Here is a 25378-nt window from a genome sequence, read left to right on the forward strand (position 1 = left end):
AACTTGTAGTTTATGTGACTTTAGAGTTGTTACAGTTTTTAACAAGATGCTCTTTCAGATTGTTTTGGTAAAACAAATTGTATTCGACGGAGATCAGCATAGGCCGTACTCTGTTGTCAGTAGGTCAATTTAAATACGTTCGTTTTCATTCACTGGCTACAACTAAACCATATGAATGGATTGACTTGTCCTATCCGTTGTCAACGATAACGGCGAATGTCAAATATTGGTATTGAAGTTTGTAGCAATATTATGGTAGAGTGAAGCTCGTAGTTTATCATGCGTCGACGCGTCCGCGTTTGTAAGTGTCACGGGCGATCGGCAAAAACTGGAACATGAGCGACTGGGCGGCTGAGCGGCTGGGCCAGAAGTAACGGGAAGGTCCAGGATCAAGGTCTGACCCACCCACAACACTGTCACTGCTTGACCTGCATTGTAAACAGGCCCGGCTGTCCTTGCTCATTGGGCTTTATTTGATTGTATATGTCCCGCCTTCACATCTTAGGACATTTTGCTCCAGAGTGGAACCGTTCAGGCTTGACCAAGAGGGTTGCGGAATTATCACTGAGATTAGAACCACTGGCGCTTGGCGGGATGCTTACCGGGGACCTCCGGGACTTAACCACGCTCTTCCACTAGACCAGTTTGTTCCCCTTTTGGGTCTTTGGGATTTATGGCCTTTTTCTAGAAGGGGGCGTCACACTTGAAATTCGTCCTATGCAAATGAAAGTAATGTAAACAAATAGCCAAAGTATGTACGTGTGGACAGAAAGGAATAGTTTGTTTACTTTTAGTAATGGATCGAACTTATATGTGCTCCTCCAACCATGTTCAACCTCTTTCGAACCCACTTGACTAATTTCAATGCGCTTCTTCACTGTAAAAACATGAGTATGCGATATATGCTCGATTATCGGATGCCAGAATCGCAGTGTTAAGCACAGAAAGAAGAGCGCCCGCTTATAATTATGTGACATTCACTGTATTCATTTCACACTCGCCCTTCATTAATATTCTGCCAAGGCGTGTCGGCGTCGTTCTTAAGTTGTTCAGTATTGACTACAGTTTTAACACTATAAACCTCACAATTGTAAAACAGATTTGTATCTGAAAACTAGTTGCCAGGATGTATAAACTTTTCAGTTGCTGATACTATCATTTTCATTGTAGAAGTTTTACACTTTATTGTTAATATATGAAATATTCATAATTTCAGCTATGACGATACGAGCATCCTTGGGAATTGGTGCAAGCAGGTTTTGGTCAATTGGTTGTGAATTTATATTTATCTACTTGAGCTTCGTCTGCAAACCTTTATGTATCCTATTTACAAAAATACAAATATGACTAAGGTATCTTCTGTTTTGTATAATCTTAATATCTACTATACAGAATACATTTGATTGATGGTAAATGTCTGTTTTATCCCTGTATGACGTGATTTGGACCTTAGAGGTCCTCGATATCGACTAAACTTCATTGACCATTACGTTAACTTCAACAATTTCAGTCGGACGAATTTCGCCACAAAATCTAAAAGAAAGTGCCATAGCCATACTAACTAGAATTCCCAACTTGATGATTCAATTAAAACTCGTTAAGAACCGATTTTCACTAAATCTCAAACAGAAATTCAAGGTTAGTGTGCTATTTTCGGGCTCTTATGGCTCTGTGACAGCTAAGTAATGATATGATCTATTTGGAAACTTCGGGATTCCAAGAAGTATTTGTTTGATCGTGTACGAGGGCGTAATTGATACTTGTGGCTACGGCTAGCCTGCGGTCAGCCGTCTGACCACTGGGGTATGTCGCCAAGGTCTCAACGAAGTAATTAACATTGTGTCTCGGCGCCTGGGAATTAGATCTAATTACCGTCATCAGCCCAAACATGGTAATTGACCAACAAAGGTTTAGACGGTGGCGTTGGACAAAGGGTGTTTACTAAATTCTTGAGACGTGTAGTAACTTTAATGTTCGTGAATTTCTGCGTAAAACCATAGATTAAAAGAGTAGTGTCTACTAATTTAATGGTAAAACAAGGAAGGATTCAAATTTACAAAATTGTTCTGCCAAAGTAGGCTATTTGTTTGTTTATACAGTTAACCTGGGTGACGAAAACAGTAATCCAGCAGGACATACGACGGACGGGAGTTGTCACAATAAAATGATTCTTTTAAGATTTTTTTTTGGTAGCCTATTGGGATTTTGTAAAGTCAAACGTTACAATTAAATTCGTGTAAAATATTTAGACCCTAGTGTGTTTAAAATGTTTCTTGGGTTTCATAAAACTTAAATAAATGTCTGCCTACGTGCTACGGCCTCCCTTTTAGCAGAAAGCTTTTTGCTCTCCTCACTGTAACGGAGTATTTTGAAATGCCCGTTATATCGTAGATTCATTTTTTGAATCAAACTAATGTACATATATACAGGGTAACAACTCAATAGAATTCCACTATTAGATTTAAAGAAAACATAAACAAATGGTAAACGTCAACTATTTTCTTATGACATAAAAAATGTGATTTCCTCATTTCAAAAATGACCGCCATTCTCCAATATTGGCGGCTATCTCATATGAGTTGAATCTTCTCTTGAAGGTGTTGCGTTATTTTCGTTATCAAATCCAGTGTAAACTGCTGTTTTATTAATGGTTGTGTTGCGTTGCTGAGAATGCTTTCAAGGAACACCAAACTTATTGGGCGGTGACGTAATGTAGGCTACATTGCTCGCGCTAGCGTCTTGCTGCTAAGTTTGAAGCATTGGCCAAGTAGAATACGCATCATTAAAGAAATCTTAATCTTAATCTTAATTTGATGTGTGTTGCATGTCCGGTGAAGATTAGTGTGCTGATGTTTTAATCTTGTTATATGATAGTTTTTCTACGCGAGCCTGAAGTTCATACAAATAACAGTACGTCAGTACATAGACAACTATTCGTTTATTTTTCGTCATTGTTTTACAGTTAGTATAATAAAAAGATAATCCATAAGGGGAGATGTTAAAATATATTTATTTGTATATATTTCTTGATTTTGACAAAACTCAAGTTTATTATATTGTTACCAGTCAACACTTAATCGCCGATGTCGAAAGATAATGATTGTAAGACTGGAAGAAACGCGGATCTGAAGATCTGAAGATCGTGTTTTGCTGAGTGAAAGCCTCTGTACGAAGGACCACGTCAATTTTGTGGTTTGTCTTTTGACGTTCGTCGTTCGTCCTTGGCTAAACTACGTCGTCCTTGCTATGCGGAGTCTGCAATCTGTTTCTGTTATTTGACAAAATTGCAGAGTGAACAGGCAATCAGGTCCGAGAGGTAGAAATGTCAGACGAAATGACATAACTAGCGAGCTTTATCCTGCTCAATTCTCCAAGTAAATGCGTAAAACGCTCCGGCCGAGCAAAACTACTTGAACGTTGCTTTGAGTTTAAACGATTGTTTTACGACGCTTCAACTGATTTGGAGGTAACGGCCCTCAGATCACACTTTTGAATCATGTAGTTTTTCAAAGTGAAGTTACAATGTTGATAATACTGGGATCGAGTGTTATACACTAAACCATCTATGTATTACTACTCTCATGGACCCATGCTACCTTATTATGTTACGACTCTCTATTAATTTCATGTCGGCCACGATTACGAACACTTTTATGTCAGCTACGAATTGACAGTGATTCCTATGGATAGTTAGAATTTATATTACAAAATACAACAGAGTAATATTTTGTATGTGATTGGAAATCCGAGGCAGTGAAAATCCAACTCACATCAAAATTGTGTTCTTATAGATATTTTGTTAAGGATTTCTGCAAATATAAGAACAAGAACGGTCGATTACACGACCAGTTACAACGAATAGATATATAAACAACAACTGTTAAATTTCTTAACTACACTCAAAAGTTTTGCAACGTTTCTAGATGTTTCTAAACTTTAGAAAATTTGGCTAGAATGCCTTCGGTAGTGGACGTTCCAAATCTTCACAAGTGCTTCTGTCAAAGATTGAAACAGGAAACTTAGATAATCTTTCTTTACATCATCGATACATTTATCTACGCTGGTCAGGTGTGCGATAGTGCAATACATCTGTAGGTGACCTTTGATTTACAGCGAGGTATGAGGAAGCTTTCTACAGCTAAAATCCTTGAATCTGCAATTCTCAATGCTCTCCCACCTCGCGGGTATGCAGCTGACATTGCTATGCTAATGTCATTTGACTGTGGATTGAATCCGTAATTTGTGTTCTGTTTCATCTAGCGGCAGTTGCGGTGATGTTAGGATGGTTTGCAGTGCATTACAACACTTGTAATTGTGATAACCCAAGATAAACTGTGCCAGAACACATTATAGAAATGCATTCAAAGTGTTTTAGTATTCTCATCTGAATTTGCTTCAGGTTGCTTCAGGTGTGATCGGTTGTGTTTATTTTATTGGTGAATATCTTTCAACAGTTTTTCCCGTGTTTTTTTCTCTCGTATTTATTCTCCCTACTTATAGTTTATGTGACATAAAATATGCAATGGTTTACAATAATTGTTCTTTCAGTTTTGTTTTGGTTGAAAAGTTGGTACTGTATATTAGTCAGAAATAAGTAACTTCGTAATTTATATTAACGCACTCATCCCAACTACCGTACGTTTTATATCGTGGGCTGCAAACTTAACACTGGAAATTTGGTCCTATCGTCAGATATATTTCAGTTTGACGCATTAGTCCATGCTTAACAAAGATTACTTTAGAATAGCTATAAGATTAAACTACTCGACGTTAAGTTAACATTACAGTATGTTGAGGACGTAGACTTGGCCTGTACTAGCACAGCTGGTGGACCGTATCAGATCCGCCAGAGATGTGGTGTACCCGGCTGTCACGTCGTCACGTTTTTCTATGGTTTTTACAGCGTTGCTTCACACTGTGCCCATGTCTATGTCTTCACAGGTCTCCGCATTGGTATCACACTGTTCCAAGAGATACACTTAGATGAACGAGGTACGGAATGAAATCATGTCCTGTGTGTAACTTTTTCACTGAGATGAGCTGTTCCCATGAGACTATTTTTATGAACATTTCTATGATCTAGGACAAGTATAGTATTTTATAAACGGAGCCTTATGAGGGAATACTAACGTTAAACATTTGCTGACAAAATAATATAGTATCACCACCATTTGTTTTACACATTGATGTATCGAACATTGTCGGTTTCACACCCACAGTGTGCACCATGCAAGCAAGGCCGCGCTAACGTGGGAGATTTCGCAACCAATCGTGACAGCGTTGCTGCATGACCTGTTGGGATGTAAACTGATCATATCCAAATATTCGTATTCAAACTCTTTACTAATTTTTACTTAATCGACCTATTGAACCTGTGCGTGGACCGAGTGATGAAATACAGTCCACAACTCTATCACCTATCACGACACAGACGGCGTCACACGACTCCGACCTATCGTGATAGATCAGGCCTTACACGCTCAGTGGCGATATCACGAAACTAAATAATATACTGGCAAATGTGTTTGTTAGCTTCACAAAATGTTGAAATTGTGTGGAATTTTTTCATCTTTGGTTTTGATTGCGATGATTTTTGGCGAGGCAATAATTGTATTTATATGATACTGAATTAACTGTTGGTAATACTTTAAAATAATCTAGTCGTCATTTTACCTTCGTTTTGGGCCATATAAACATATCTATTTCAGAAATACTATTGCCTTCCTCGTCAACATAGTAAGATCTGTGCGATGAACATAAGTCATTGTAGTACCTTTACAGTTAGTACATGGGGAATCCATGGCGACTGCAGTTGATAAGATATGGAACCAGCTTATCAGCCCAAGATATTACCAAAATCGTGTTTGTAAAATGTGTTATACCCTAAAGGTGTTACAAAGCTTCATTCAATAGGGCTTAACAGTTCTCATAAAGTATACTAAAGAATTTGAAACATGCCGTAAACAAAATTTGAAGTAAAATATGCCTCATGAACTTCCAAATTGTAACCCCGTTTGTGTGTACAAACGTCAAACTCCAATTACAATAGATTGCTTCCAATCGGTTTGCTTGGTAGTTGAGATGTGACGAAATAAATTTGCCGTTCTTTAGGCCAGATTAAACATATTCTTGTGTTGAATCATCATATTTGTATGCCTTGGATATATGCAGCTTTGAAGTACAAATCCCACCCAATCTACTTTTTGGACAACCTCCTTCTGGCGGTCTTATCTTTGGTGTATGTAGCCGACCACAAGCAGTATCATATGCCACTAGAGTTATCCGTCCGATCTAAATACGTCCCGTTATATGTGACACCGGAACCGCTTGTGATCTTTCTAAAGTTTCAGTCCGCACAGGAGATGTGGGAAAGATTGTGAGTTCATAGAAGTGAAACTTGAAACTGTAGAGTTCATTGTGGAATAACTACTACTGTGTGATTTGTAAAATACCACTTTAGCATGCATAAAAAATATATTAGTATTGTATTTAGTAAGGTTAATCGCAGAGAATGTTTCAACTACAAATGATGTCCGAATGAACCTGCCTTGCCGTGGACAACGAAACCCAAACATGGAATTGTGTGGGAATCGAACTGTTGTTATTCAATTGAAACACAATAATTATTGCATTGTTGATTCAGATATTGTTACAAATGTGAAATCCCTCCTTTTGAAAGAATATGTCCAAAAATTACGCTTGAACAATGATTACGTCATTGGAATGTAAATTGTCTGCAGTTAGTGTTAAATGTGTCGAATGAGTGTTGTGTTGCTTCGTACGTTGCTTAAAAGATTCGCAATTTAAAATTTTAACTTCGGCCACTTTATCCAGAAACTATTTCAATTACGTGATCAATTTTAACTTCAAGTCATTGTTGTCTATGGTTTATCGCTGTTAATAAGTAAATTTGCATGCCTCCATGTTATTCATTCATGTGAGAAACATGGTCGTGAACCCTAGTTAACACGTCCTTTTTGAACAATTATGCAATCTATAAAACAATAAACTAATAGAGTTCCGTACTTTGTGGAACCTAAATTATATTCCACGGCAACCTACTACCATAGATTAAACATACTCCCTTTCTACTGTACCACGGAAGATGATTAAGAAGTTGAGATACGTTACGTTATTCCTGATTTAGTGGACCTTGATTGCCATACATAGACGGGCTGAAAATTGGACTTATAAATTGTGTTTCATCAACTCCGTGACCAAAATAACACTATATGAGCTTTTGGCGGATATGGCCAAAATCATTCTCAATCACTGCTGGCATAATATAGGCTAAGCCTTTCAATAAGCCCACATTTGGTTATTACCTTTAGCTTTTACCTTTTTTATTTGATTATTTTTTATCTCACTAATAATTTAAATAAATCTTCCTTAATTCGTCAACTGATCAGTTGCCAAACATGATTTTGGGTTTCGTCATGTGTGTTTCCTTATTGCTGGCATTTCAACCTTTTTCATCTGTCAATACGAAGGCACTCTGATTTCGATAGTAAAAATAACTAAACCCCAAATAAACAACAAAAAGATATGCAACGCAGAGTGAGTGAAAGTAGTGCCCTGAACGTTACCCAGGAGTTTAGGTACTCGAGGGTCCTTAGTAGTTTTCGTTTTCTGATAGTTCGATTTCCCGTAGTTGTAGACGGACGTCGTTGATTGGCCACAAATCGGTAAACGCGGTGTCGCTCGTGTTGTCACTGCTTTCTACAGTCTCCAGTCTTGTATGGGAGATCCGCGAAAACCCCTCATCACTCGCAATAAGGCGAAAGCGGAAAGAGCACCAATGCCGACTATTGTAGAACAATGAGTCTTTGCTGGGTCATCTCCGTCAATCGGCCACGGTTAGAAACTTGTTGCTGTGGTTTTGATCGAAATATGTCCGACTTTCTGTTCTAGGCTAGAGTTACAAAGTAATTTCATCCTGGAAGATTTATTTAGGTCTGAACATTTTGGTAGACTCACTGCTGCTCAAAGTAAAATTGTATGTGATGACGTAAGCAGTTTTATAACTTGTTAGTATATTGTTTTGGTGCTGTTTGGGGCTTTACGGGCAAAGAGGTCAACTGTGCGGGCTTTGTAATCCCACCAATCACCTATAGTTCTTCGCTTCGTATGTTTGAAGCCCACTTCAAGCTACAGGAAACCCACTAGAAAATCGAACAAAGCAAGGTGTCCTCAAAGGAAAAAAAATCTTTATATTGGAGAACACGTTACTTAGCGGCACCACGAATCCCAATCACCCGAGTTTCTCCACAATATTCAATCGTACAGTTCAAAATTACACTAGTCGATGTAATGTTGCTGATCCCTTGTATTAAAGCTCTGTCTACGCATATGATACAAAACATACACACTCGCTTTGGATATGATTATATGTTTACTACCTCAACTCACCAGGGTGTGTATTTTATTGGAAAGATGGCCGGAGGATTGTTACTTTTATTGTCTCATTTCTTAGACGAACAAAGTATGCTTTAACAATGTACCTCAGATGTTATGACTTCATATCGACTTTGCATGGTTAAGATTTGGCAGGTGATCCACAAGCACCCGAGCTCAGTGTGAACTTGTAGAATGTAGATTCTTGTTTGTACCCAAGTATCTTCTGATCGGCTACACGCCCCAGGGTAGATGGTAGACGAGCAGCTCGCACAGCTATAATTTGAATTTAATAAAGCGGCAGTCAACTGTTGAAACTCGTGTGACGGGTTTTGGCGGGAGTTGTGGGCAAACGAGCGCCTCTTCCCTCCGTAACCCGATGACCTACCAGTCTGATTCCGATGTTTTGACTTCCTCCGTGGCTGCGTTGGTACCGTTATTGACTAGATGTAATTAACTTGGGGTTGTTATAATGGTTGATACTTAGCGTGCTACATTTTGTTGGAATAATTCGTTCATGATTAGTATCGTTAGTGATAGATTCTAAATAAGTCTACAAACAGCATTTCTGCTTTTCATCCGGTACGCGAGGAAAGTCATCTGGACAGTTTTTCGTCACGGATTAAGTTTCATCCCTGTGATTTTCGTGATTATCAGTGATTTAGAAGATAATTACCTCACACCATAACTTAAAGATTTTGAATAGTTTTACCCTCTTAAATTCTCCATACAAACTAAATGCAATAAATGTCCTTTTCAGGCCATGTTAGTTTGCGCCGGTTCGATCCCGAGATAATACTGTAGCTTTTTAATGGAGACTGTTCCGCTGAACCCAAATAACCTTTAAGAGTGTTTAATAAATGGTCCTAAAACCAACTAGTAATAAACATAGCCGTAACCCCATCCTACATACAAACACTCGACTTTTAATACGCACCGTGGCGTACCGGTGTGGTATTAAATTAATCTATTAATAAATACCTTGTATATTAATCTATAATGTTCATAAATATCATGAACATTATGACACATTATTTTGTGAAGCAGTTCCTTTAGTAATGGTGTGATGTGATAGTAATGGCGAGTCTGTGATTTTGATCTACAAACGTCTCCAAAACACACTACTACAAATTATCTTCTCTCTCTTCAAAACCGCGTGTATTTCTGGTTTACTTTGATTTCATTGAATGAGCTGAAGAAGAAATAATTTAATATAGTTTTGTTATAATGTTACATTTCACACATTTCATTATTTTCACCAACAGTAACGCATCACTGCTGCATGTAAGGTCATTTGAAGGTCATTCAACAGTATGGTTTACACAACTCAACATTTGCCCGTTGTCCAGTCCCCAACTACTGATTACGTCTGTCCTTGGAGCCTAAACACTGTACATTGTTCTGCTTTTGTCTCTCTATTATCGCCGTTATCCGTCTTCCAGTCTCGGATCCGTGCCAGGGACAATGTTTTATCTCGGGTTACTCGTATTCCCGGTTCATTTGTGTTATCTTCTCAATTTATTTGGCTGTAAGCTGTTCTTGTAGTCCTTACTCTCAACTTTCCTCAGTGTAGTGATTCGGATTTTTATTAGTATGTTAAGGTTTTTTTTTCAAACAGTCTTACTTGGTATCCAGGGATGTTTTTATCCATTATCTATCATGATGGAAACTGGAAAATTGCCATGAAATACTAGGTACCGTCACTCAAAATCCTTATACCTATATTTGTAAAATTTGTTGTTAGTGTCGGCATTCCTTTTTGTATTGTAAGTTTGACTACATATTGACTTCTTTATTGCACAGTTTTACTCTCGTATATTTATGACTAAATCAGTGCCACATAATACGAGGAAGTCTGCGAATTGCATCTCCCTTTCCTACTCAATGAACCACAAAGTGCGATTCCGCGGTGTTCAGGCTGAATGCTGTTTTCAGCGGAAACCCTGCGGAAATCGGCACAACCGTGCAAGACGGCTTTTGTATTGCGAGGACGGCTGTCCGTAGGTCCGTAGTGTCGTTACCGATTCGACGTGGTTTGTGTGACAGGGGATAAAGCACTGAACCTTGGTTTCTTTGAGGGATAGTGGAATGTGGGAATTTATAACGGATAGTGCTCCAAGACTATACTGCGAAATTCGAACTATCACTCTTGTGTTTCGTCAATGAAATTTGCACAGCAGCGATTGTTGATCGTAACAGCAGTTACACTTTCACAAACCAGTCTCCTAATCATGTACATATCTTTAAACTTAACCTTTGTCTATCTGTTCAGGTTAAGGTGGTGACAAATTGTCTTACTTTATTTAGGTTCCAGATCAATTTGACTTGAACTAATTCCACTATGGAAAATATTGTTTTAACAGAGTTTGCATAGTGGCAATTTTCCACCATCGTTGCTCTGTTCCACTGGTTTAATCATTTACCTAATCTGATTAATCTACTCAATATTTTTTCCGTGAATTTAGAATGTATCGAATAAGAACTCCTTCGGATAGTTTCGAAACGTACATTTTGGAATACTTATTTCGGAACAAAATACATTTGGTTGGGACATATTGCAATGCTCGTCAAATGACCGTCTCGTTGCCAGCCCTGGTGACAGTGACAGTTGGGTGAGAAGCGAAATAACGGAGCGCAGTCCCAGTCCATTCCGCGACCCATTTACTCCATTTCCTCTGTCAACAACACCCGCGTCCTGAGTCCGAGTCCATCATCTTGTAGCTCCCTCGCTGTCACCGTGGGATCCGTGGCAGACAATGGGATACAGTATTGCGAAAAGATAAATTGCTATTCTGGGTACAACAATATTTCCTCGGTACTAATGTGGTGCGTTTGTTTGGCAGCAATGGGTCAACATGGTCATTAGTGGATTCCTTATGACAAATTATAGATGTTTAAATAGTAAATATATTGACTGATAGTCCTGTGGTTTATGCTAGAAGCTGCTTGGGAAATGTATATTTTAATTCTAAGTACAGTACAAGAATTAAAGATAATTCAATAGGTTAGATAATAAACAGATTTGCTCTAGTTGGGAAAAAAACTTTGTCCGTCCGTCCTACGTAACCAATTCGAACTAAAGGTGGATTTATAACCTTGCAGTTAAGAGAATATAAGTTGTTATTTATTGTTTGCATGCAGTTATTCAATCTCTTAAGATTTTGACTTAACGTGTTTACATTTTTAGTTATCAAATATTTATCGGGTTTTTGTTGCTTTCACTAGTTAATAGAAATCACTCTTGAAGGGCTTACCATGGCTGGATGGAAAATGTCGAGTATGCAATTTTTCCTGGTTTCAAATGAGTTTTTAACTCCAAATAAACATCTTCGTGTTCGTAGGTAAGGCAACGGTTTTTCGCCAGCTTTCGGCGACAGCAGTGGGTGTTGCAAGGAAAGAATAGGAGCGGTCCGAGCGCAGTGCCCTGCGGGACACCAATTATTTCGTCACGTGACCCAAGTCTCAAATTGGCCCCCATTGTCAGACTATTCGGCGCCCCCTCCCCCTCCCCTCAAGGATTTGTAGCGTTTGAACCCCCTTTGTGATTTCTGCCATTGCGCAAGTGGTAGTTCGAAGGTTGTTTTGACACTTGATTTGAAGCTTCCGGATGTGATGAGGCCTCGGTGGACCGTGACTGTTGTGTAATGATTAATTGTATCTTGCGCGACGTGTGTATTATGCCTTTCAAAGATGAAACGTGACCGAGAATTTCTGTAGATGTCAACTCTGTTTTTTCCTCCGCTAGCGCTAGGTCGTTTTGTTGGAATGGGAGGCATCTCGCCATCTCTGTGAAAAAACATCCGCTACGTTGTCGTCGGTTGCTCATATTTCTGGTTGTTTGTTTGGTGAAGATTGCTTATTGTCGTGTAATCGTTGAGCTACTTTACACGTTTTATTATTTTTTTCATTTACGCTACTTTAATGTATACTATATCTCATGTAGCTCGGGGAGCGAGTTGGTCTAGTGGTTGGAGCGCGAGACTCCGGTTCCTGGGGTCCCCGGTTCAAATCCCGCCAAATCACCAATGGATTTTATTTAAGTGATAATCCCATAACCCCTAGGTCTATCCTGAAGTAATGTGAAAAAACAATTCCGGGCTCGTGCCTAGCGTTCTAGGAAAAAAACTATAATGTAGAGATAATGCGTATAATTAATGACAATTAATTCATACGTCTACACAAGCTCTGTTTCAATTTGCGTATCCTACAAAAAAATCTTGCTTGGGTTGTAGATTGTCACATTACATATGCACGAAATGCATGATTGTTATCGCAAATCAACTTTAGGAGGTAGTTTAAAGCTAAAACTATTATGGTTAGCCATTTTTGTGGATACACACTTAATGTGTGTCATATAGATAAATTTTCTTCTGATTACGTCGTGCATATTATCAAAACCTTTTAATTTCCTTAAATGACAAAAACGTATATTTTCCAACTCAAATTGGGTGTCACTACTCACGCAGACAGCGTTAAAACCTGTTTGAGTTCCAAAAAAGTCTATTTAAATGTTTTTATCTCTCTGACACGTTCGTTTACAGCAGCAGGTACATGGCACAGTGGGAACGGAAGCTTTATTGTACAGAGTGGAGTCATAAAATGTAAATCAGCCTCCTGGCTTGTGATCAATGCCGACCCGCGACCCGCACTGCGACAGAATCCGGACCACATCTAGACCGCTTTATATGGTACAGAGTCTAGTGTATAATATAACCAAACTAATCAAACAATTTTGCTCTAAACAAATACAGTTAACTCAACGAGCTAATGAAGTTTAATCCCATATCAACCATCTCTTTATAAATTTTACATTTGTCAATTATAGCCGTCATTTGGGCTATTTGGCAGAAAAACGTTCTTAGGTAAAAAAAAAAAAAAAATAATAATGGAATATTTTACGAACTCTTCCCCCGGGCCATATGTGGAGTAGATCGTCAATGTTATCACCCTAAACCAAGCACCGGAAGCTTCAGAAATGAGGTTTATTTGCTCTAAAGTTCTCCTAGTTTAGAAATTATAATATTTTACATTTTGTAAAAAACAACTTTTTGACAAACAGAATCGACTTATCTTCAATGAATAAGTGGCCCTTCAGATTGGCTTGGCTAAATAGTAGGATTATCGTTTCAGATCTGAGGAAAACCTCAATCGACTTTGTAAAACTAGAGCCTGGGTAGAAATATCCAAAAATGTCATAGAACCAGACGTTTCCACGTGTCCAACATTTGTCAAATTCAATTTGAGTACGAAGCTTCGTGATTTTTATTCCAGCCTGCGATCAAACAAACAATAGAAAAATAGAGAAATGGTCGACGTATTCGGCAGGTAGTAATTTACATCAGCCCATCCATAGTCAAGAATTGAACTTACATTTTGCTAATCAATCCTAAACATGAGAAAGTAAACTCAAATATACTTTAGTGACAGTGTTTTTTGTTCAATAAGCGATTGAAAGACTAAAGAGACACTAAACTTTTTATAGAGGCCTGTAGAGTTGTTTTCCTGTGCGTCACGGTCTATTGTTTGCCACTCACAGTGTACGGTGTGAGTTTACAGTGAAGGAAGAGTATTGTCGGTGTGGACTGTAGAGTGTAGAGGGTAGGGGTCGCGGACGACTGAGGAGCGCTGGTCCGAGGCGATGCTTCCGTTTCAACTGTCTGTCTACCTTAAATCCTCAGACTTGAAAAACCTAGCGAAACCAAGGAAAACATCGGTGTCTACATTTACAAACGTCGAGCTTGTGGTAGATAAAAATGATAAAGTATATAACCCAAGTGTACAGGGCGAAAGTGCTAAAAGACGAGGTAGCTAGATAGTATCCAACCTCAAATTGGAATAATTGGAACATGAATTTGTATCTCTACTGAAAGTGTAAGAGGCAAACGATCGAGTCATGATTCAATGAAGTCAACTTTAGTGGAATCGTTAAATTGTGTATAAATGGGACTACAGGTACGATGGATTTGTTCCAAGGTCTAGTTAAAACGTTGACCTTGCCGTTTCGGCTTTCATTACTAAAATATTATTCTTCAACATCTCTTTACTCTTAATTTTAGTAAATTCTCAACAATTTTAAAGTTAACTGTAAGGTCTGTAAGTAAAGGAAACCCCCCTGATTGACAGATCAACCGATGAAATGTAGTTAGTTGTAGTAGTTTCGTAGTCTTTGGTAGTCATAATCATTGATTCGCCTTCGTTTTGGTCCGTAGTTTATCGCCTCAAAGTATTCACTTCCTTTAGTTCCGAGTAATCTTCAACGCGACTATTTTGAGAAAACGCCATTAACATTGCTTGATAATAATTAAAAGCCTATCAATGGAAATCCGTTGCCTTTAAATGATACAGCTTTTGACCTTGAAATCTCAAGACGCAAATCCGTTTTGCAAATGTCGACTGTTGACCAATTGCCCTTGCAATTATTCAAGATGAGTCATACAGTGAGAGTAGGTGAAGTCATCTGCGCACCCACATTGGCATCGGATGACCTCTTGATCTGGAAACTGTAAATTACAAGGACAAGTAGGAATGGCAATTCGTGACTCGCTTTTCCAAATGTATCGGACACAATCGTTGGTGTGCTGATGAAATTTGGACATTGCTCAACTGTCACCAGAGACTGGAAATCTAAGGTTGGGTTTTCTAAATATTTTATTATAGTAGTTTAAAAATCTGGGTGTTAAGACAAAGATGAATCAAGGATGAGTGTCGGAGAATTGATATGAAATATACTAAATTCAGCTGGTTCTTCATACAGAATCATTGTTGCCTAATCTATGCCAGCTGGGGGTTTCAAACAATTACAAATTATCTAATTTCTCCAGATTGAACTGATAAAAACGAGTGTTTCAATGGGGTTATTATAATTATTTGAAACGTCATGCATTGACTTGAATCTCCTTAGTTACAGTCATGCCGGATCCCGGGACAAATTACTGTCCGGTGATGGTTGCAATGTCCTGGATTTTTTTAAATAAAATTTGAAACTGTGCAGAGGAATACGTTACGAAGATCGTCACCGATGGTTGTTCTACCTATTTGCTAAAATGGATATGCCTCAATTAATTTAACTAATGTAATTTTAGCTGAGGTGTGGCACATTAACTTCAGATTAGATTAAAGATAATTCCTGTGTCTGTAGCCTGTACCACTTGTGATACCTAACAAATTTATTGATACGATTCAATAAATGTTGGTAGATCGGTAGTTTTTTGGTGTCGACCGTGCCAAAAACGACGTAACACTACTGACCAAACATCTAAGACAGGTTAGTTGCAAGCCAGCAAAGAATATCTGATTATTCTAAATATCGAACTGATAATAAATTAGGTTTCCGTGATACCATACGTTATGTACAAGTTTATTAAGAGTTTTATTATACAGATAACCTACGAAAATCCCGCAAATGCAGGTTGTAGAACCTAGAAACATATCTATGATTGACCTTCTGGTTTACTAGGAGAGCACTATAAACTACTTACCCAGTTTATATAGCTATATGACAACTATACTACCAGTTGGCCGGTCATATCAAGGTAGTAGACTTTGTATATTCTGCAGGACTGCAGAGCTGGTGTAATCTGCAGAAGTGCAGTTTGCAGGATGAGTCAGAAGTGCGGAAGAAGGCGGACGCCGTTATACCTCGTCCTCCTGACACCTACTCTTCCGATCACGGATGCTACTTAGTCCACTTTTACATCGAACTAATGTACCAATCAATTGCATTAGCTTTACGACCTGCTCGTGGCATTGCCTTTATGAATACTAAAAACTGTTTGGTTTCTTTCTACGGTATATCCTTGCAAAAAATGTGGTCATGATCGTAGGCTACAAGTATTGTTGTTAGGAGTTTTAATTGTGTATGGTTTAATAAAATATAATTCGTGTACAACCAATGCGAATTTTCATAAAATGGGTTCAATTTTTTTTACGTATAGTCCTTAAGTTGAAATCATCGATTCATTGGTCTAATGGTAAAAGTGTAGCAACTAAGCAACGCATCTTAGCAGTGACCTTAACGACGTTTCAAAGATGATAAATATACAATTAATTTGAAACGTAACTTAGTGCAATCTAAACATGTTGAATCTAAAATTATTTGTTTGTTTACATGATAATGCCTATGTTTACAAGTTACAACCCGTGACATGAAGTCGCTCGGTCAGTTAGACTCATGCTCTGTGGTTAGGCCGGGTTATTAACATTTGTTCAGCTATTGGAGGAGGCTCCTGAGTCCTGACAGATCAAACGAACCTAGCAGAAAACTACAGTACTTTAACTAGACTGGAACATTGTTATGGTTCGTGGGTAATGGACGAGAAGATTGACTGCTTGGTCGATTACCCACGTTAAATATTTTGCAATATCATTTTTCCAGTGGAAGTGTGTTTTATCGAGAGAGTTCAGATATTTTTGTTTTTCTAAAAGTAATTATTTTTAAATTCTTGTATAATTTTCTCTTAAAGTTGTTAGTAAATGTGGCAATGGAATAACGTTGCACACCAATATAAAATAACTTTCTAATGTACGTTTAGCTATATTTTAGTACCTTTAACCCATATTTAATTCTAAATAACAGCAGACTTAACCCCAAACACATGTAGTAGAAATAAACGTAATTGAACATGTGGTCAGTTTACTTTTAAATAAAACATAATAACCTAAATAAATTCTAACCTAACTCAACCTGACCCAACTTCCGTTTGTGTTTATTTTCTTTGTCATATATGGGAGGGATACTAAAAAAATTCAAAATATAGGTACCTCATAAATGTTATCTTGATTTAATTTCTTGTACACCTTTTTTGTATAGCTAAATTTTTATTACAGTATAGTGAAAACTCCAAGATTGGCAGACAGCTAACGGAATTAGACAGATTATCATTTAGTTTAATATGGGCGGACATTATAGGCATTATATTAATTGCGCCAACCAACCTGAGTCAGGTAATCGGGTATTCCTAAATTGCGCCAACTACTCAAGGGAGCCAGCCGATACGTTTCCTTACTGCTCCAAGTGGCGGCCCTCTTTGAATTAAGTAGGTTAAGTTAGGTTAGTTTTGTTTGGGTTAGGATAGGATGACACGTAAACAAGAACATTCCTTATGCCAGCAACTCACCCCTACCTGGCTTGGGCGGCTTGCCGCAACTAAGGACACTTTTTTGTGATCCTTTGAGGGTTTGATGCAATTAAGAAACGCTTTGGCGCAATTAATGCACGACCTTTACTTTAATACAGTGTCTTTATGTCTAGAATCTCTTCCTAGTATAATATAATCAATGGTATTACGCTCACCGGGGTCTCACACCCAGTATGTGTATTGTCTCTAAACCAGAGCAGACGCTGCACATGTAACATGTAACCCTTTCTCCGTGAAGGCTGGGAAAGTTGCACAACCCTGTGAAATATCAATATTAGCATGCTTCACGCGTTCTTGTGCAAAACAACAATGCGGCGACCAAGTCAGTGTAAAGGGTGAATTTGGAAAAATGATGATTTGTATCAACGACTATTTCGATCTCAATAGTAATATTGGCTACTTCGTTGGTTACTTCTTATCCCATTGTCTGGTGTGACATTGTTAGCCTATCTATTAGTTGATAAGTAAATACTTAGATCTTTGTATCCTTAAGTATATTTCCTCTATCTGTGTATCTTGAACTATGGACTTGTACTGTATTGCCATTATTTAATCAAGGTAATTTTTTGTTGCTGCTGTGCATTTCACGTTTGGGGCAATCAATAGTAGACGTAATTGTTTGATGTGTCAATGTTAGCCAAATATCTTATATACTATTTTTTTAAGTCGTTCCTTGTGTAGTATACTGTATTAGAGGCCTTTACAAATACTTTTTTTTAAGGATACTAGTTTGTTATATCAAACAACTATAAAATAATTTTAAAATTTTCTTTGGTAAACTAGACTTTCTGAAATATCACTGAGCCTACTGTTTTCAACAATATTCCTATGTCATCTAATTTGCTACTTATAAAACCGTCTTACAGTTCTTCAGGAATATCTATGAAATTAAAATTGAATTGTAAAAGTGACAGTTATGTTGGGCATGATGTGGGAAAATGTGCAAATTTACAAATCGTTTATAATTTTTATATTTTTACTTGCACATTGTCAAACTATTTCACAAACTTTGATACAAATATTGCTTTGAATCCAATTTTATAACTTTAATGTTAACAAAACGATTGAAAATAAGCCTTTGGTTGCTTAGTCATGGCCCTTGGAGTGTTTTGCAAGTGAAAGTTAGAGAGAGAAGTACAAGTTTGTAATTCAGACAGATAATGGCAGGGAAGTAGGCTAGGTTATCCTTGGCATATCACCTACCCTCCTCACCTGACTGTCACATGACATGCCGATTGTGGCAATATTACACCATCGACAACAGTAAGATCTAACCATCGACTGTATACTTAGTGTATGTATAGTTCTCGCATGATATGTTGAATCAAATTAAAGTTGGTTCCTGCCATTGGATACATACTATTTAAGGCATATTATCTGTATTGAGTCATATATTTCAAATCAGTTTCCTGAAGCTAATCTTTCAGTAGCAAGGTTTTAAAGTAGTATATCATAGATGATTAAACGTTTTGTAAAACTAAATTGCAATGATAATTGAAAATTTTAGAAATTTCTCGTATGATAACCTACAGGATGCACTCAGTAACTTGCTTATGTTTCAAAATTTGTGCCATACTCTGCTTATACCACGGTGGGATGTTAAAAATAATAAACACAAATACAAATATAAATACATACACAAAAAATAAATAAATACAATTACATATATAAGTACCATAATAAATCAAAATAAATAATAAAATGTATTGACCAACTGTAGTAATGTCTCTTCATTTATGTTTTTACACTTTTTCATTTATATTTTGCTTATATATTTTTGCAGTGTTTTTTGCATTACAGTGCCATATTTTAAATAGTAAGAAATCTATAGTTCCTAATGATTATTTTCACTGAATTCGGCTATGTGTTTTTTGTTAGCCAATTATTATCACACATTTTTATTTGTTATCTTCTATTGAAGGTCTTAATTTAAAACAAAAGTACTACAATTGACTCAATCAATGTAAACACGAGAAAATAGCTGATTTTGAAACAGAAAACTTTAGTTCCATTCATTCATGTATTTTGAACTAGAATGAAATCCCAAATGTATATACAGTAATAAAAAATAAGTTAAATGTACCTTTCTGATTTTAATTGAAAATTGTGCTGTTAACTTGTTAGATTAAAAAAAAAAAATTGAAAATTCCTCCTAAGTATAATTTGTTCAACTACTAGGTAGTCAAGTCAATTCAAATTATCTGTATTTACAATATGCACACATAGTACATGAGAAATAGTGTCAAATCAAAAACTTAATACTATGACTATGACTAATGACTATAATGACTAATAACTACGACTATGACTAAGAGTTTAAAAATCCTCTAAGGAGTTTAGTGGTTTATGAAAATGGTAATTTTTTTACATATTGTAAATTTATTGATGTTATTTTCAGTTTTTTAACGTAATAGGAAGCCTATATAAGAACTTTGGTCCAATATATGAAGGTTCTTTTTTTATAAAATGCTAATCTATGGTGAGTGGGAATTATGGTACTTTATTCCACGTGTTATATCATTGAGGCTGCACAATGTTCTGTTTTATAGGATTATGAATTGCTATTAAAACCGTGTCGTAAATATCTTGTCCATATACAGTTAATATTTTCAAACTTTTGAAATACTTTTTTGCTGAGTTTTCAGGCTTCGAATTGAGAATTATTCTGACAGCTTCCTTTTGTTTCTTCAAAGTTTCATTCGAGTTTTATTTGTTTGTTGACCCATACAAAGTCAAGCTAAATGAAACATAGGAATGAATATGCACATGATATATAATTTTTAACACACTTACATCAGTGCATAAATATGACATTCTGCGTAAGGTGTATATTCCTGAGTTGATTTTAGAAAATTTTTTTCCACATGAGAATTCCAATTAAAATTCTCATCTATTTCCAACCCCAAAAATCTAGTAGACTTCTCAATATGATGTATGGATGGATTAACTTATACTCAGGAGAAATAATCTGCTTAAATTTTAAAATTCTTTCTTTTGCATGTTTTGAATATACTTTACTCTAGGTACCAACTTCCTAAAATCTATGGAATGATGTCTTTTATGTCTAATGTGTACTTCTAGCACAGGTCTATTCTACCACATACCAAACAATTATGTTATTTTCTGTTGACAGTAAATACAATAGAGCTGTCAATTTGTTTCCAAGTTCTGTATTTATTATTAACACAAGATAGAACTTCATTCATGCCTATGACTCCACTGTTCAATATAATATTCGTGGTATGAGTTCATGACTAATGATTATTTGTAAACAATTCCATTGTAATTCTTCTTATTGCGATTCTTTGCGAGTTTGAAGTTAAACTCTCCTTCTTGTGATACTTATCAAGTTTAAGTTAAACGTAACATGTAAATTTCACTACCCCAATACTTAGCTAAAATATTGTCATGATCAATGGAAAAAACATCAGACAACCTGTAAGTGTTGCAAGCGCAATGTATTGACTTTGCAGTTGATTATATTGCCCTTGACACATACTGGGATGAATCTATCAGTCATTGAATCGCTATTGTAGTTTTATGCTGAAAGGTTGTCAGTTTTATTTTACTGGAGTATTTACCAAACTTTTTTCCTGGTATATCAATTAGTCATGTGGTGATAGTTATGGATGGATTTTTTTTATTATTTATTGTATTGTTAACCTAAATAACCCATCGTCTAACCATGAGAATGTTATATTTTCACAATTATTGAGCACCAGGTCATACTTTTGTAATTTTTTTTTTTTAATCAGAGCTGTAGTTTTAATCTTATTACTTAAGCTCTATCAATTCAAGTGAGCAACTTAGTTTTTACTACGACTAAACTAAGAAAATGATTTAGTTCATTCTAACGCCTTGGTGTCTATACTTAGTCGCCAATTGGTCGTGAAATGTGGTGACGCAAATCACCACCATCCAGCAGTGCATACAGGTTAGAAACATTGTTTGAACAGACATTAGGTCTGATGTCTTGTCCAGTACAGACAGGTACAAGCGCAATGTGTTGACAGTTGTGAGAGGAGTGTGTCATTGAATCATTATTGTGGTCACACGTCTGTTCAATATTCCACTGGCCGCTGGGCCCCTTGTCCTATTATCCTGTGTATCTAATATCCTGCACTCCAACACGCACACTCACTCTGAATCACAATGTACGACCGTGTCAGCCACTTTACATGCACTTAAGCTCTTTAAATCAGCCTGCCTTCGGGTGAAAGTAGTACAGTTTAGCTCCATTTCAACTCTTTACAACTCATGCTAACTGGTACACTTTCATTTAAAATGTAGATGGAACATAAGAAGGTGGTGTTTATAAGTATTACGATGGATTGCGTTTACACAATTCAACGTTTATTATGGCTTTTATCTTGCATACCCTTAACATTCAAAGAGCAAACAAATTTCAATGCTTAGTTTTGTGTAATATTTTTTTGAGAAATTCAAAGAAGATATGGATGTTTTTAGCTGTGTTCTTTATTGCAAGAAGAAATGTGCCAATTCTTTTAATTTTTATTCTTCTTCATTTATTTTAGCGAATTTCCCATATAGGGAATAAGCTATTACCGTAGTACTCATGGTAAGACCTGGACACGGGACCGATTTTTTTTTTCGTTTTGAGGTCCCTAGAGGCCAAAAACACCATCCGTTCAAATTCATATATTCATATATACGAGAGGTCGTCCAGTGGTCGAAACTCGACCAAAAATATGTAATGTACTCACTTAACTATTTTCACCCCACACTGTAAATAAAACATGTGATTGGAGTTTCCTCCATTTGTTTTGATTTTCTGTTTATATTTCGTTGTTATTTCGTAACCAGCATAGCAACGCATAAGATCCATGTTAATTTTTTACAACTTTTAAACTTATTTTTTGTGCTTATCTTTGAGCCTATTTAAATTTATAAAGGGATTCTGCACACCTACAGGAAAATAGCTTTCCAACGGTATGCGTAGATTTTCCCTACGATGCACACGAGCTGAGAAAAAAGGTTTTAAAGAAACATGCTTGCCTATTAATATATAGATAGATATATATATATATTTATATATATATATATGTGTCCGTTAGCGCGATAACTCGAGCAAAAATGATCCGATTTTGATGAAATTTGGTACAAACGTGTAAACCTACGTTTATTCGAACGAGTTCGCGAACCAGCATGATCGGACCATGGGAACGGGGGTTTATGGGGGCTTTTATGGGGTAAAAATGGGTTTTTCCAATTTTTGACCCAAAAAACATAAAATTTTGTAATTTCTTTCCAAACTATTTTGTAGAGCTTAAAAAAACAAATAATTTAGTATATTGAAGCGTTATAATGCGCCTAATAGTTACGGAGAAATTGTTAATTTAAAATTCCCATATTATTCTTATGGAGAATAAGTAAACTGTTGTAGTTTGCTTGTTTATTAACATATTTCGCCCAAATTTGGAAAATGTTTTAATTTCTTACTAACTATTAACATTTTACATAAAAAAACACTTTTACCCTCCCTGTTGCAGCAAACCTAAGTATGTGTTAAACTGATTCTATTTAAATAGGGAATAAATTTGATATTTTTAAGGAGACATTTTAGTGTAAATCCAATCAGGCAAATGGAAATTCGCTTAGTCTGCAGGTTTGCTGCGGCGGGGATATTTTGTATTATTACCTCTTATGTGTAAATTAAATTTTGTCAAAATTTCTTTCCTGATATTGTCATTAGAGAGACAATAACAATAAACTTATTAAACTAATAAGCCAAATTGCGCACAACTTTTAAGCCTGCATTGCCAACATTCTACGTCATATTGAATACACTCTTGAATTATTAACCCCCTACAACTTACAACACCCTCCTCATAAATACATGTAGTAAATTAAAGCAACAACCAGCAATCCAAAAAACATGTTAAGCATAGGCCCATGCAATTAGTAAAACAACCCAATAAGTTCTAACTTTTACTGTAGTAGTCCATATGTTTACTGCATTGTAAATCCGTGTATATACCTTGTCTTTAACTAAGGTGGAAGACATGTTCCAGTAACATCCTACAGTAAGCAGCAATTAGATCCAGTTAACAGACAAACGTTGCATGTCTGAACCACCAGTTGACTATTTAACTCATGTTTAACTTTTTCCTCTTCAATAGCCAGTAATTGCTGTTCTGTTTACCAACAACATCCTGCTTCGTGGTGAAGAATTAACCTTTAATTACCGGTACATGCAGCCAACCAATAGTTATTAGGTGGCTGTTGTCATTTAAACTGTTCTTAGATGATTGAGTGGTCACTGAGTCTTACAAATTAAACAAACTAAACAATTCATTGTTTAAGTTTCTAGAAGTTTTATTCAGAATGTTGATAATTGCTGACTGTAAGCTATTTATTAGAGACAAATATGAAATACCCATTATTGCATTGCTAGTTCGCAAAAAAACTTAATATGATTACATAATTATTTTATTACTCGAAGCCTACTACTAAATAGTTAACTAAAATTAAATATGTAATTTATTATTTTTTTAATTAATAAATTAAAATTCCTTTTTTATTTAATTTTTGGAATAATAAATCATACCTGTTTCAGCATCATTGTATATTATTCACTTTTTTAGGAACATTATTCATACTGAAGGAAGTCTGTGAGTCAAGGGCTCTCAAATTGTTCTCAACTCTCGGTAGCTGTAGCTTTCAGTGTTGAAAGTGGTCTGTTAAGGCTGCTTAGGTCAAGGATTTCTGTGTCCTTGCCCTTCCAGTAAAATGGGTTGATGGCCAAGGGTATTCAACACTGTTAGATTATCTGACGAGTATCCTATCTGACTATATGTTGTCAACCTCACAAGCTAAAAATGTCTTTAACAAAACTGCAATTTTAGGTTAAAGCAAGAACAAGTTTATGTTTTTGATTGTTTTCAGTACAATTATGTTGGTGATTTATAATTTTTCCTGTCACTATTTATTTATAACCAGATTGGGTATGGTGCTAGAATAGTTTTTCATCTCTGACTTTTAAGCGAGAACCATAAATTTAATACCCCGAATATCTAAAAATATTGGAGTTTTACACTATGTTCCTATAGTTGATTTCAACTATTGTTCATACTTATTAATGCTGGATAATAGAACGGTAATTTAATTCTAGATATTACCATAATTCTATAGAAAATATGTTTTTAAATAATTGTTAATGAACAATTTTTTAAATTGTCGTATTTTATGTAACATATTTGGCACTTTCTGTTTTCATCATGGTTTCTAGTTAGATTAATACAAATATACTTTCAAAAATAAAATATAAAATTGTAGTTTACAATAAATTAATTGCCCAATAAATGTAACAAACATCTAGTATTGGGATAACCGAATGATTTCTATGACCGAATAATCAATCAGTTATTTTTAGAGTCAATCGGTTATTTTTAGTTGAATGAATCACCAAAACAATTTTAGTCATTATTCTCAATTTTAGTTCTCATTCACTGTCCCAAACCACAACTTAATTTTTATCTTATGAAAAACTGAATAGCTTTTTATAATTTATATATATACACTAAATATATCTCATTGTGCTACCAAGCAAAACACAAGCATAGCTACTTATTAACCTAATTAATCAACTGTAGAGTCCTTCAATGTGTAAAACCCAAAGGGGACTTGATTTAATTGAGCTCTCTATGTTGCATGACCATGTGAAGGGTATATTCCGCTAATTGTCTGCTCATTTACAAGTGCTGTTTGGAGGTTCACATTGTGCAATCTAAGTGAAAGGTTTGAGCTCTTTCAATAAGGACACATCACAGTCTATCGAAATGCTCTCGCTGTTTGATACAAAGGACTCAGTAGTAGTGCTGTTATCA

The 25378-nt window shown here is 36.1% G+C and overlaps 1 protein-coding gene across 1 annotated transcript in view; it reads left to right on the plus strand.

Moving 5' to 3' along the window:
• LOC128985415 (uncharacterized) overlaps positions 1-25378 on the plus strand; it is a 28111-nt gene that overhangs the window by 1514 nt on the left and 1219 nt on the right. The window lies entirely within an intron of this gene.

The sequence above is a fragment of the Macrosteles quadrilineatus genome, unplaced genomic scaffold, assembly GCF_028750875.1.
Source record: "Macrosteles quadrilineatus isolate MER2022 unplaced genomic scaffold, UCM_ALF_1.0 Scaffold_2__2_contigs__length_208266976, whole genome shotgun sequence".
Taxonomy (NCBI): Eukaryota; Metazoa; Arthropoda; class Insecta; order Hemiptera; family Cicadellidae; genus Macrosteles; species Macrosteles quadrilineatus.